Genomic DNA, 15,222 nt, shown 5'->3' on the forward strand with positions numbered 1-15,222 from the left:
ATCCCACATTAAAATTAGTTCGTTTTACCGAAATTGAACAAATATTAAAATCATATCCATGTAATTGTGTAGAAAGGTATAAGTTAGGCATTAAAAACCAAACAGAAAGGTGGTCGAAAGATCCCATCAGCGTAACTAAAACCGGGTGGCAGGTATCAGGACGACTCTTCACAAACTCACAACATGTACTCACACAACTTATTCAGCAAATCAGCTGCTGTTTCAAGTGAACCAAGTCCCTAAGGAAAGTGTGTTTGTGGGGCCTGTAGGTGTTGGTAATAAACATATGGAATGGGTATTTACTATAAGCGAGAATAGAGATTAGTGGTATAAGGTTTGAAGAACAAACATATACATCCCTACTAAAAATAGAATGGCGTAGGACTACAGGTGGGGAAAATGCGGGAATTCCCCAGATGGGGGTTTCCCCCGTCCGTTGTAAGGTCCTTTGATAACTCATGTGCTCCTAGCCTATATGCTATGAACCTGTGCACAATATCTCCTGTGTGTGGCGAGAACATTAAACTATAATGTGGAATAGATATTTATTCCATCATTTGAACTCCAAATGAATGATAGAGGCGACTAAACCTCCAGTTTTGTATGGCAAGCCAAAGTGGAAAAAAGTCACTATTTATGGATATCCATAAATGAATTATGGATATCCATAATTCATTTATGGATATCCATAAATAATTCTTAATATCCATAATTAATTCTAATATCCATAATTCGATTTCGGATATCCTTAAATCAACTTTAATTATGAATATCCATAATTCATTTATGGATATTAAGATACGAATTATGGATATTTACAGGCGATTTATGAATATCCATAATTCATCGCGTTTTTTAAATATACGTAAATCATTTTTAAATATCCATAAATCAGCGACCCCTATGTTCGTTGCACTATTACAGGAGTTCCGAAAAAAAGACATGCGCATATGAAATATCCATAAATCAGTGAGGCGAGTGTCGTTTACGATCTAAGAACCTCGTTAAGCACATTGCTCTGATTGACTGAAAAACACACTGCCAATATATCGCGCTCGTTTATTGGTCAGTAACAATAGAAAACGAAAGTAGCTTTCAATACAGTTCGGATACACGTAGATTTACTTTCCACCTCATCCACAACTTCACTGATATATTTTATATTTCACGTTAATCACGCAAATTACTAATCTTCCATCTAAAGAAAACACAGCAAACTTTACGTGCCTGAAACAAAATGTTTTCGTTGTGATCAGACATCGTATATCGTCGCATTGTTTTTTTAAGACCGCGATCTTTTATTGTTCATACATTTTGTATATTTATTTTGAGATCCCTCCTTACTTACTTTGTGGTTTCAACAAGTTTTATTGTGCATAACAAAAGGATTAGACAACAGGCAGTGCCTTTATATCAATATACATTTATACAATAAAATAGAATAATTTGTTCTAAAGCGAAAGAAAACAACATTTGACACTTTTGACTGCCTTTTCGGAAAACATTCAACAGTTTCAAATATTTTTTTCACCAAAAGGAGTAGATAACATATACATGAATATTGAAATACAATCAGAACCATTGACTACTATGTATACGTACCGCAGCATCTAAATAAATAGGCTGTCTTCTCATAAGTTCAATCACCTTCGAAGTTGAAGTTGAATATTGAAATTGGACGTTTTAATCAGATAGATAGAATTTATAATTGTTGCAACTGTGGCGATATTGAAGACAAGTACCATTTCATAATAGAATGTAGCTTTTACGCAGATATCAGAAAACGTTTCATCAAACCGTACTACTAACGAAAACCTAGTATGCAGAAATTTGAACAACTTTTAGAAACAAGAAATATTAAAGATCTTTCAAATCTAGGGAAATTTATCATTTTCGACAACAAAAGACAATTGTTTCTAGAAATTTAATAGCAATAATAATAATTGAAAAAAAAATAAAATCACTCTCTAAACTAGCGCTGCGGTAACTGTTCGGCAACACAATTATTCAGTAATTTATATTGTTACATATGATCATTGTAAATTTGTGAAATTTTATTGTTAATATAAGTAATGATAAAATGATTATTAAATAATCTTTGATTTAAGATAATCAATTCATTTCAAATATATAAATGCAATTAATATATATATATATGTTTTTGTAATTAATTGTATTTAAATGTTTTGAATTAAAACGTTTTAAATATAGGTCCTGGAGGCTATCCCTACCCCTGGAGACTGGAGACTTAGCTTCTAAAAAAACTTTGGCATCCCCACCCTATAACCATTTATAGTATTGCTGGGCACGAAGAAATAAACACAATCCTGTTGTAAATATAGGCATTGGGGTATTTCCCCATCCCTAGGGACTATTATTCGATTAATGGATATCCATAATTCGATATATGGATATCCATAAATCGAATAATGGATATCCATAATTCCATTTATGGATATCCATTATTCGATTTATGGATATCCATAATTCCATTTATGGATATCCATAAATCGAATTATAAATATCCAAAATAAACTCATTGTCAAGATAATTATTTTTTCCAGGCAATAAGTTTAGGCGTATAGGCTGATGGTGTTACAATTTATCAAACATTTGACCTCTAATATTCATGAAGTTTGGACAATGGGAAAAGTAATGAAAAGAGATTTCACATTGGTTACAACATGCACATGAAGGTGATTCTACTCAATTCACACGATGCGTGTCTTGATTAAGTTAGCTAGAATTATGTCTAAGTTTTGTTAATGAAATGTTCAGGCGACGAGGCACTTTAAACTGTTGTCTGTTTTGACATATAGTGAGGAGTTTCTATTGTCCCTCAACTACGTAACATGTGGAGGATTATCTCTCATTCATACCGAGTGGGTAGCCGGTTTGTAGTTGGTTGATCCAATGTCGTTCCCTATTCAGGCGTTGTTGGTCACTCCAACCCCTGCAGTGGTCAATGGGGGCAACCTGCATGTCATGCCATGAGTGGCTCGGCATGTTGAAATGTCTCGCTACTGGCAAGTCCTGGCGTTTCTGTTTGATGGAACAACGGTGGTTGTTTATCCTCAGATTCAGAGGTGTTTTGGTCTCCCCTACATACTGTAACCAGATATATATATATATATATAACCAGAGACATATATACAGAATATATGTCTCTGATATAACTAACTACATTTGTGTGTATATATATATATAATTATATGGAATTCTCAGATATAATATACTTGTTTATTTAAATCAGAACAAATAATGGTATATGCATGTGTATCATGTTTAAATGTACAAAGATTAATTAATTGATACCAAATTATTAACATTATAAGCTTTCATTAACCATATATATTATACATTGTATAGGCCTGAAGGCCACACCTGTGTGCTGGTCACCTATAGCAACAGGTCATGATCTCATATTTGCAGCTGATTATAATTAGCCTCCTGGCTCCATCATTAGCTGTGAGAATGACCCCCTATGTACTACCAGCAGGACTGACATGTAGGAATTATGTATAAGAGCTCAGATGATTTAATAATGCTGTTAAGTTTGCTTTTATATAAACTGTTTCATCACAAGGGGGATCGATATTTCATGAGGAAGGTAATTATGTTATGCATGAAATACTGACCCGGGTCGGTATTTTATGAGGGGGGGGGGGGGTCAATATCTTATATGACACGGGTATATACAACTCTTGATTCTTCTCGTTATTATGTCATCATTATCATTTGATTTTAAAATGACACCCAGGTATAATAACATCAAAACTGTCTAGTCCGACGAAAGGAAAATTGCCAATATATGATGTCTCTGACCTTCATGTTAAATAACTAGATAACTAGAATATTATGGTTTTGATATTATACATCCTGGTGTTGTTTTTTGTATGCGAGATCTTAACGCTTGAGAAAAGCTATCGCCGTTGAAAAATCTTGAAGGTGAAATTTTGGCGACACATTGATCAATGGTATTACCTAATTCTGCACATTACTGAAGTTTCTTAACTCACTACTACATAGAATGTCTTAATCGATCTTTGACTTAAGACACCTTTGTGCGTGTAATATAGCTGTGTAACCAATGATATGATTGATGTGTTAACCAAACCAAATGTACCTGAAAGTTGCCCCAATTACAAATATTGTCGAAGGCGAACTAATGAAGTGAACCTACTTGAATAAAATATCGCGGTAAGTATTCAGAACTCGATATTTTGAACTAATAAGATTAATGTTTTATTGTATCTTAAACTTAAATATACTTTGTTGAATGTATCAGGGACAACCAGAAGGATCTATGTTTTAAGACTATTTTGTTTTTTACCTATTAAAATTCATTGACGGGAATTATGGTGAGGAGCTTATTTTTCAGAACACCTGGCCCGTATATCCTTGTACTAACTCAGAAGTCTATCTCTAAATCCAAGTTTTGTTCATATCTTCACCTACTTTATCGATTTTGAAAATGCATAGATTTTTTACAAATTGTTCTTTTCTGGTTAAGTAAAAATATCTTTTTTATTTGTTTCCTTGTAGAAAGTGCAGCAAGGCATAACGGTAAGCAATTTTAAAATCATCTTTTCATCTCGTCATTACAAAACTAATACGGTTATTTTCTATAAGTATAAAAAAAAACATCAATATGTGTCAAAGATTTACTTCCCCTGATCTACATTTCTCAATCGAAATTTACTCTAAGATGTTCAATGCATGCAAGTGTAGATTAATAAATAGTTTCCACTGAGATAATTAAAAGATCAATTCCCAAATTCTAAAATGACAACAAGGTATAACATCAAAAATGATTAAAGGAAATTCTTCAACTTGAGAAGTCTCATACTTACTTGTAAAATAACTACTTATGTAGTTTAGATAAGTTGAACGCTACTAAAGTATTCAGAACTCGATCTTTTTGTACCTAAATTCATTGACGGGTATCATTGATGAAGCGCAAAAAACGCTTACATTTTTCGGAAAACCTGGTCCTTATATCCTTGTACTTATTCAGAGGTGTAACTCTAAATCTAAGTTTTGTTCATATCTTCACCCATTTTTTTAAACATTGTTATTCTCTAGTTGTTATGTAGAAATATCTCTTTTTTATTTGTTTACTTGTAGGAAGAGCTACAAGACGTAAAGGTACGCAATTTTGAAATCATCATTTCATATCGTCTTTACAAGATAATCCGGTTATCATTATTAGTATAAAATACATCAATATGGTTCAAATATGTACTTCTTGAATCTACCTTTTACAATTCAAATTTTCTTTTGATTTTCTTTGCTTTCGAGTATAAACAAATAAATATTTTCGATGACGTAATTAAAAAACGAATTCGTCAGTTTTAAAATGACACCAAGGTATAACATAAAAAAGCTTAGTCCGACTAAAAGAAAATCCGTTAAAACTATGACGTCTCGGACCTGCTATTTAAATTTCAAGACTGAATTATAGCGAACTAATACCGTGAACATTATCTAGATCGCTGCTTAAGTATTCAGAACTCGATCTTTTGGACAAATAAATATAATGCTTTATTGTATCTTAAATTTAAGCAAATTTTCTTAATGTATCAGGACAGCAAGATAGATTTATACCTTGGTATTATTATGTCATCTGACCCGAAGGGATAGTCACCATGCTTCGTCCGTTGTCGTGTTAGCGCAATCATGGTTTTACTGAACAACACCTATTTCAAGCTTTTACTTACCAGGAATGATCCTGAGATGGTCCTGACCACGTGTTGCTATTCATTGGGTCGGTCTGAAATCCAAGATGGCCGCCATGACAGCCATCTTGAAAAAAACATTTTAAACTTCCTCTCCAGTTCCACTAGTGCCAATGAGCTGGACATTGGTGAGGATGCTACGGAAGGAGAGCCAACAAAGTTTTGTTATTTTTCGGTTTTCTAAAAAAGACTTTGACACGGCAGCAATGGCGGCCATTTTGTAACATGATTGCGCAATCATGGTTTTCCCGAACAACGCCTATTTCATATACATGTAACTATAAGACCTCCTTACCATATCAATGCGATATGATTTCAACTAAACTTACAAACAGTTATCATTGTACATTATAGTTGTGCGTAATTTATAAGAGGTAAAATTTACCTCCTCGTTACGGAAAGCTAAATTGACCCCGACTCTGTGTAACAACACAACAATGAATTACTTTATTATATAAACAAAATCGTTGGCGAGGGTTAAAGGGGGGTGGGTATGAGTTGAGCCCCCGGACGTGAGTTCTTATTTCACCTAAGTTCATTGACGGGTATCATAAATGAAGCAAAAGACGCTTACTGTTCGGAACATCTGGCCCTTACATCCTTGGACCTACTCAGAGGTCTAGCTTTAAAACTACGTTTTAATCATATCTTCTCAAATTTTATCGATTTTGAAAAACATTATTATTCTGGATCTACATTTCACAATCCAAATTTGCCCTGTGATTTCCAATGCTTTTAAGTACGTACCATTAAATACTTTCCATTAACGTGATTAAAAAACAATTCTTAAATTCTAAAATAACACCAAGGTATATCATCAAAAAAGTCAAGTCCGACTAAAGGAAAATTCTTCAACCTGAGAAGTCTCGGAAATACTTGTGTAATAGGTAGACAACTATAGCTAGAATATTCGGGTTTTGATATAATATATATCTTGATGTCGATTAAACATGGGAGGGCTTAATGCTTGATCAAAACTATCGCTGTTAAAAAAATTCTGAGAGTGAGATTTTAGCGACACAGTGAATGGTATTCCCTAATTCTGCACACATTAGCGAAATGTCTAAAGTCTCCAATATGTTATCGTATCGTAAATTAAAATGTACTCTGTTTAATGAATCCGGACAGCAAGAAAGGTTTATGCTTTCAGATTATTTCTATTTTTACCCTCTTCAACGAAGTTTGGGATAGAGGGTATATTCTACAATCAGGTTGTCCGTCTATGGACTCAACTATTTTCAAGCTACTGCTCTTAAACTACTGAGGGGATTTCAACAAAACATGCTGGCAATAATCCATTCACATTGTAGATGTGCGTAATCTATATCGGGTTTCCAATCTGTCAGTCAAGATAGCAGCCGTGGCCTCTGATCGGCTTAAAATCTAATTCGCTATGATTATTCATCTATTCAATGGAATTCAATAAAAACTTTGAGGGAGAAGTGCATACAAGGTGTTCTTTACTTTTGCATTAAAATATTTCAATTTAAAAAACAAAGTGGTCGCTATAGAGATTACATCTGACTGGTCAAAATTTAGGTATTGTCCAATTTGGAAGACATTTAGTATATATTTTAAACACGGAACACTGTTTACCTTTTGCAAACTCAACTTAACATTTTAAGAAAATGGCTGCCATTTACTGGCTCCTGAATGGTCAAAATTTATATATTTTTGATTTTAATAAAATTATGTTCATAAGGGACTGCAAATTCAACGGATTGAGTTTTGTTGTCATAGGTACCACACAGAGGCTTCTCATTGGTCAAAATTTAAATATTTTTGATTTTAATAAAATTATGTTCATAAGGGACCGCAAATTCAACGGATTGAGTTTTGTTGTCATAGGTACCACACAGAGGCTTCTCATTGGTCAAGATTTAAATATTTTCCAATTTTGATGTAAATTTGTATATAGGGTATCAGGGGACTGCGATTTCGACTATAAGGGTTTTGGCTGCTTAGTAACAACATTTCATCATTCTACAAATACTTATATCATTGTACGTACTCAGGGGTCTAACTCTAAGTCCATGTTTTGTTCATATCTGCACCGATGGTATCGATTTTGAAAACAAAATAGATTTTTTGACACATTGCTATTCTTTGGTTGTTATGTAGAACTATTGTTTGATTTGTTTCCTTGTAGGGAGAGCTGCAGAACGTAACGGTAAGCAATTTTTAAAACATCAATTCATCATTTCATCACGAAAATGATTAAAGTGATATGTTTAATATAAAATACATCAATAAGTCTCAAATATGTACTTTCTGGATCTACATTTCACAATCCTAATTTGCCCTGTGATTTCCAATGTCTTTAAGTACGAACCATTAAATACTTTCCATTAACGTGATTAAAAAACAATTCTTAAATTCTAAAATAACACCAAGATATATCATCAAAAACGACTAGTCCGACTAAAGGAAAATTCTTCAACCTGAGAAGTCTCGGAAATGCTTGTGTAATAGCTAGACAACTATAGCTAAATTATTCGGGTTTTGATATAATATATATCTTGATGTCGATTAAACATGGGAGGGCTTAATGCTTGATCAAAACTATCGTGTTAAAAAAATCCTGAGAGTGGGATTTTAGCGACACAGTGAATGGTATTCCCTAATTCTGCACACATAAGCGAAGTTTCTGAAGTCTCTAATGCATTATTGTGTCTTAGATTAAAATGTACTTTGTGTAATGAATCCCGACAGCAAGAAATGCTTTCAGATTATTTTTATTGTATACCCTCGTCAACGAAATTTGGAATAGAGGGTATAATCGTCAATCAGGTTGTCCGTCTGTGGACACAACGATCTTCCAGCTACTCCTCCTAAACTACTGAGGAGATTTCAACAAAACATGCTGGCAATAATCAATTTACATTGTAGATGTGCGTAATCTATATCGGGTTTTCAATCCGTCAGTCAAGATGGCGGCCACGGCCTCTGATAGGCTTAAAATCTAATTCGCTATAACTATTTAACTATTCAATGAAATTCAATAAAAACTTTGTGGGAGAAGTGCACACAAGGTGTTCTTTACTTTTGCATCAAAATATTTCAAATTGAAAAAACAAAGTGGCCGCCATAGAGATTACTTCTGATTGGTCGAAATTTAGATATTGTTAAACTTGGAAGAAATTTGATATATATTTTAAACACGGAACACTGTTTACTTTTTGCAAACTCAATTAAATATTTTATGAAAATGGCTGCCATTTACTGGCTTCTGATTGGTCAAAATTTACATTTTTTTCTCCGATTTCAATGAAAATTGGTTCACATGGTTATTAGGAGACTGCGAATTCAACTGTATGGTTTAGGCTGCCCATAGCAACCACATAGAAACTTCTGATTGATCGAAATTAGGATATTGCTTGATTTCTCTGAAATTTGTTATATAGCGGTTTTAGGGACTGCAAATTCTACCGCCTAAGTTTTTTGCCATAGAGACCACATTTTCATCTTCGGGAATAAGGGAGGTGTTTTTGATGTACTGGTTTCCCTTTACTATAGGACCTCCTTGTCATATAATTGCAATGAGATTTAAACTAAATTTACCATCAATATCCTTATACATTACAGATGTGCGTAATCTGTAAGAGGTAAAATTTACCTCCCCGTTTCGGAAAGCTAAATTGATCCCGACCCTGTGTATAACGAAACAACAATTAATTTCATTATTCTACAAACAACCTTATTGGCGGGGGAGGGGGAGAGGTATGAGTTGGCCCCTGGACAAAAGTTATAATATTACCTAAATTCATTGACGGGTATCATAGATGAAGCAAATTTAATTTAATTTAATCTGACTTACCTAATTTATATCAACATTACCTATGAATAGTTACTTATGAGGCTACTTATCTTTTTTGAAGCTTCATAATATACTGGCCAATCAGCGGCTACCAAACATTTTATCCCTGGCTTAACTTTGTATACACAGAGGGGAAATTTCAAAAGTCTATTTTTAATCATTAACAGATCCAACGCTAAATCCATGTTTTGTTAATATCTTCACCCATTTTATCGATTTTGAAAGGCATAGATTTTTACACATTGTTATTCTCTGGTTGTTAAATAGAACTATCGGGGTTTTTCTTTTTGTTTCCTTGTAGGGACAACTGGAAGCCATACAGGTAAGCAATTTTAAAATTTTCATCTCGTCATTACAAAAAATACGGTTATTTGTTTTAGTATGAAATACATCAATACGTGTCAAACATGTATTTCCTGGATCTACATTTCACAATCGCAATTTACCCTGGGATTTTCAATGTATTCAAGTATACACAACTAGATATTTTCCGGTAATATGATTAAAAATATTTTTAAGCAAATAAAAATGTCGAGATTAAGATAAAAAAAAATATTCGAAATCAATTAACATTCATGAAGTCATGGGAAAGAAGCTGAGTTAATTCAAGAATAAACAATTGAATTAAAAAGGTTTAATGGAGCATTGTAAAAATACTAACTACACCTAAGCCTGTTTTATAGTTGTTACACAGATTATCTCATGAGATTGTTTATTAAAATCGCCTTGTCAATGGAAATATATCTATGTATCAAATTTCCTTACACAACTATCAAGACGCAATTAAAAGATATTTATCATTATGAATGCTTTTTACTCAAATGAATAATAGCCTTGGTATATCGCTGTAAGATTGTACGTATATGTATAGCTGTGTTTATCACTCGCATAATTTATGACTTTAACTTCTGTACAATTGTAAAACAGTATTATGATTAGCCAGGATCACCAATCAACATGTTCCTGAAAGTTGTCTCGAACAGCACATTTGGTACCAAGGACGTGAAATGAAGCATTCAGAACTCGAACTTGTATCATGAATTTTTTTTTCTTACTGCATCTATCAGGACTACAAGAAAATTCAGGGGGGGGGGGGTGACTGCAGCAGATCACTTTTATTTTAATTGCTATTATGAGGAACTTTATCTCGTGATAAATGCGTTGCTATATAATATGTTCAAGTAAAAGTTTGTTTCATCAAAATTGTGTATATGTCCAAAAGCTAATGCACTAGACATTCATTTGTCAATTGAAACTGAACAGTCACTTTCCGATCATTTGTTAATGTGTTGATATACCTAAATGGACAAAACTTTGTCCTGCCAGTAGACTACACGATTCAAAAATATGTCAGATAGCAATTGCAACTCACAATCTATGATTTCGCATTATTATCAAGCTGTACAATTGTTTGTGTTCAAAATGGACAGTTCCTTGATTATATATACCTTTATAATTATTCTACCTGGATACAACCCTTGTCTATATAAAGCATCATAAAGGTTCAAGAATGAAAGCGCTTGTGCTTAATTCTACTTGTTGAAATTCGTGTTTTGTGCATGTGTTAATGTATTCGTTTATTATGTACAGCAATAACGATCAATTGTCTTTAGAACAACAACATGTTGTTTTAATTTTACCAGGTGTAGATGGCGACTATATTGGTAAGAATTTATTAAGTTTTTTTTTGCATAAATAATTATACACAACTGATGTTTGGAGCTAATTTCCACTTCGCTTTACCTATATGAATCGCAAATTATTCATTCCTTTCTACAACTTGTACAAAAACGAATTGTTCGTTTAACTTCTGATCCAAAGTAAATATGATTCTCTCATATCTCGCCATGTTGGATAGAGTTTGCCCATGTAAGATAGCTATGTAAGATAAATCTATCTTACATAGCATTTCACGCGCGCGGATTAATCTGCGTTCAAGGGGGACAACTCTCACAACGTCGTCTGCTTGTGTTCACATCCGACAGTCCTTATCGTCGGTGTCGGTTTTGAAACGTTGGACTTAACTATAAAAATACATACATTCTTAGATAAATATATATCATATCAGCAGTAAATCAATAGGGCTACACGGTTAAACGATTAGACATTTCATCTGAGCGAACATATAACTCCGTTACTGTAACTAACAGTTAGACAGACCTGTTGTAACAGTTACAGTACAATACAGACTTGCCTACCCGACAGATTTGTCATTCGTCATTAAAAACATGTAAACACACACAATCACCTGGCAATGACAGGAAGTAAAATAAAAGCCATACATAAAAAAATATAAAAAAGAAAATGTCAAACGTCACAACCTATGAAATGGTTCCGTTTGCGTCAGCAGGGGGCCCTGGAATTTGTTTACTCCGGTACTGTCAGTAACTGTTAGGCCTACTCAGTAACCTGTGTATTTGGAAGTTGGGAATTGGCTCTTAAATGAACGAACATTCGGTAAAAATGACACCCCTCGATGTTCATATAAAAAATATTTATTTCAATTGTAACTCAGAGTCTATATTTGTGTAGAGTAACCATGAAAACTAACTGCCATCCTAGCCTTTCAATATGATCATCGTTAGCCTATCGACTGACCTACCTTCGTCATTCCATCAAGACAACCGGTTAAACACATATAATCCTATGTCACAGAAAAGATCGAATACTCGTATAGAGTCACTGTTCGCTGGTTCACACACGAAGTTGCCAAAATCACAGTGAATTTAAAATTACCAGCCACGAAACATCGCCGCGTCATGGCGATCGAGATCGACATCACTCTCATTGAACTATGAATGGAATTCCAATGACAGTCGTGACGTCATGCAGTGACGTAGTATTTTATAAAAAAAAAAATTTGACTTGACATTTAAAAGTACAGTGTGTTCTGTGAAATGATTAAATATGTCGAGGTGCAAATCAAATTATATGTGAAGTTGGGAAACTCATTTCAGCGTTGGCTTTCAGTATTGTTGATAGAACTTCTTTTTCTCGGATGTTGACAATTTGATCACGGCCACGTAAAAGTCGGTCAAGTTACGGTAATTTTTATCGGCGAATTGTTCATTCGTTCATCACTTAACCACAAAATGAATGAAATTTGTGTGCAAACACTGTTTGCCAAAAATAGGGTATGATCTTTCAGAATATCGCAAGTATATTTAGTAAAAACGTCAAATAAAGAAATTAAAAAATTGAAGAAAATGGATGGCTGAGGGACACTTTCGCCAGAAATTCGGTAATGATATGAGAGAAAAAGACTCTTTCATTATGTGTGTATGTAGGATAGGGATATTCCACCCTCGGGATCACAAAATGTGGTAAAACCCTCGGCAAGCCTCGGGTTTCACCACATTTTGTGACCCCTCGGGTGGAATGTCCCTATCCTACATATACACATATGAAAGAGTCTTATAATCTTAACCCCAATTCAATGTAAATTGAAGATTCTGTCCTCTGTTTGCAGCAATTTGTGCAGGACAACCAGAATTAGAAAAACAGCCAAGAAAGCGCTTCGGTAATGTATCTTGCATCTTTATATATGGAACATTACCAATTCTGTCATTTGCGATTAAAATAAGCAGTTATTGTTAAGGAAATTACTGCTGTCCCTGTGCGCTATAAGTGCTGCATTGATGTTTAATGTTTTGGCAACATTTTAAGTTCATATGAATGTAGTTTCGTGTCTACGGATGATGGCGTTGCTGCTGACGAACTCTTTTTTACAGTGTCGTCTGCCATGTATTCAATAACTGGGCATGGCAGCATCTGATCACATTATACAGACACTAGTTTGCAAAATTTTTGCTGATCATCAAGTAGACAAAAGTATGTACTAAATTCAAAGATTTCGATTCCCCGATCGGACTTGAAAAGGTAAGGGATTACCTGCCTGACCACGTGTGTTTTCGCCAGGTACTCCAGTTTCCTCAAACATTAACATTCCTCGCGCTATCCAATCTGGGCCAACAATAATGATTTAGATAAGTTGGTATAATTTGTTTTGTAATTGTTATAAAATAAAGTTAACAAATTTAAAGTTTGATTAGATCAAGTGAAAGGTCGTCTTTCAGTATGGTGCACCTTTACACTATTTAAACGAATAACTTCGTCATTTACGTAATATCACTTATTAGTCAAATTAAAACCGATTCAAAAGTAGACTTGAGTGATATGACTTAACATTTATTCATTAAGTTTTTTTTAGCTCACCTGGACCGAAGGTCCGGTGAGCTTATGTCATGGCGCAGTGTCCGACGGTCGTCCGTCCGTCCTTCCGTCCGTCAACATTTTCTTCAAATCGCTACTAGTCAAAAAGTTCTTATTGGAACTTGACCAAATTTGGTCAGAAACATCTTTGGCGGAAGAGGATCAGAATTTGCATAAATGGTGACTCTGACCCCCAAGTGGCCGGAGGGGCGTGGCCCAATAAGGAAAATTGAGGCAATTCCTTTAAATCGCTACTAGTCATAAAGTTATGAATGGATTTAAACTCAATTTCGTCAAAAACATCCTTGGGGAAAGGGGAACAGATTTTGCATAAATGGCGACTCTGACCACCAAGGGGCCAAAGCCGTGGGGCCCGATAGGCGAAATAGATACAATTTCTTTAAATCGCTACTTGTCATAAAGTTTTGAATGGATTTCAACTTAATTTAGTCAGAAACATCCTTGGGGAAAGGGAAACTGATTTTGCATAAATGGTGACTCTGACCCCAAAAGGGTCAAAGGGGTGGGGCCCAATATGAGAAAAACAGATAATTCCTTTAAATCGCTACTAGTATTAAACGTATGAATGGATTTAAACCCAATTTGTTCAGAAACATCCTTGGGGAAAGGGGAACAGATTTTGCATGAATGGTGACTCTGACCCCAAAAGGGTCAAAGGGGTGGGGCCCAATAGGGGAAATACAGATAATTCCTTTAAATCTCTACCAGTCATAAAGCTATGAATGGATTTGAACCCAATTTAGTCAGAAACATCCTTGGGGGAAGGGGAACAGATTTTGCATAAATGTTGACTCTGACCCCTAAGGGGCCAAAGGGGTGGGGCCCAAAAGGGGAAATACAGATAATTCCTTTAAATTGCTACTAGTAATAAGGTATGAATGGATTTGATCCAAATTTGGCCAGAAACATCATTGGGGGAAAAAGGAACCGATTTTGCATAAATGGTGACTCTGACCAACTAGATGCCAAAGGGATGTGGCCCAATAGGGGTAATACAGATAATTCCTCTAAATCGCTACTAGTCATAAAATTATGAATGGATTTGAACCCAATTTGGTCAGAAACATCCTTGGGGGAAGGGGAACAAATTTTGCATAAATGGTGACTCTGATCCCCGAGGGGCCAAAGGGGCGGGACTCTTAGGGGAAATAGAGGTAATTCCTTTAAATTGCTACTAGTAATAAAGGTATGAATGGATTTGAACTTGAATTGGTCAGAAACATCCTTGGGGAAAGGGAAACATATTTTGCATAAAATATGACTCTGACCCCAAGGGGCCAAAGGGGTGGGGCCCAATAGGGGAAATAGAGGCAATGCCTTTAAATCACTACTTGTCATAAATCTATTAATGGATTTGAACCCAATTTGGTCAGAAAAATCCATGGGGAGAGGGAAACAGATAAATTGCTCTGCCCCAGGTGCAAGGGGGCCATA

At 34.7% G+C, this 15,222-nt stretch overlaps 1 long non-coding RNA gene across 1 annotated transcript; it reads left to right on the top strand.

Moving 5' to 3' along the window:
* The first annotated feature begins 5,126 nt into the window (after positions 1-5,126).
* LOC117318680 lies at positions 5,127-13,502 on the top strand. Its single transcript, XR_004530429.1, has 4 exons — positions 5,127-5,148; positions 7,888-7,908; positions 9,857-9,877; positions 13,025-13,502. It is a non-coding gene; the product is annotated as an uncharacterized LOC117318680 (long non-coding RNA).
* Positions 13,503-15,222: the final 1,720 nt, after the last annotated feature.

Source organism: Pecten maximus, unplaced genomic scaffold (genome assembly GCF_902652985.1).
Source record: "Pecten maximus unplaced genomic scaffold, xPecMax1.1, whole genome shotgun sequence".
Classification (NCBI taxonomy): Eukaryota; Metazoa; Mollusca; class Bivalvia; order Pectinida; family Pectinidae; genus Pecten; species Pecten maximus.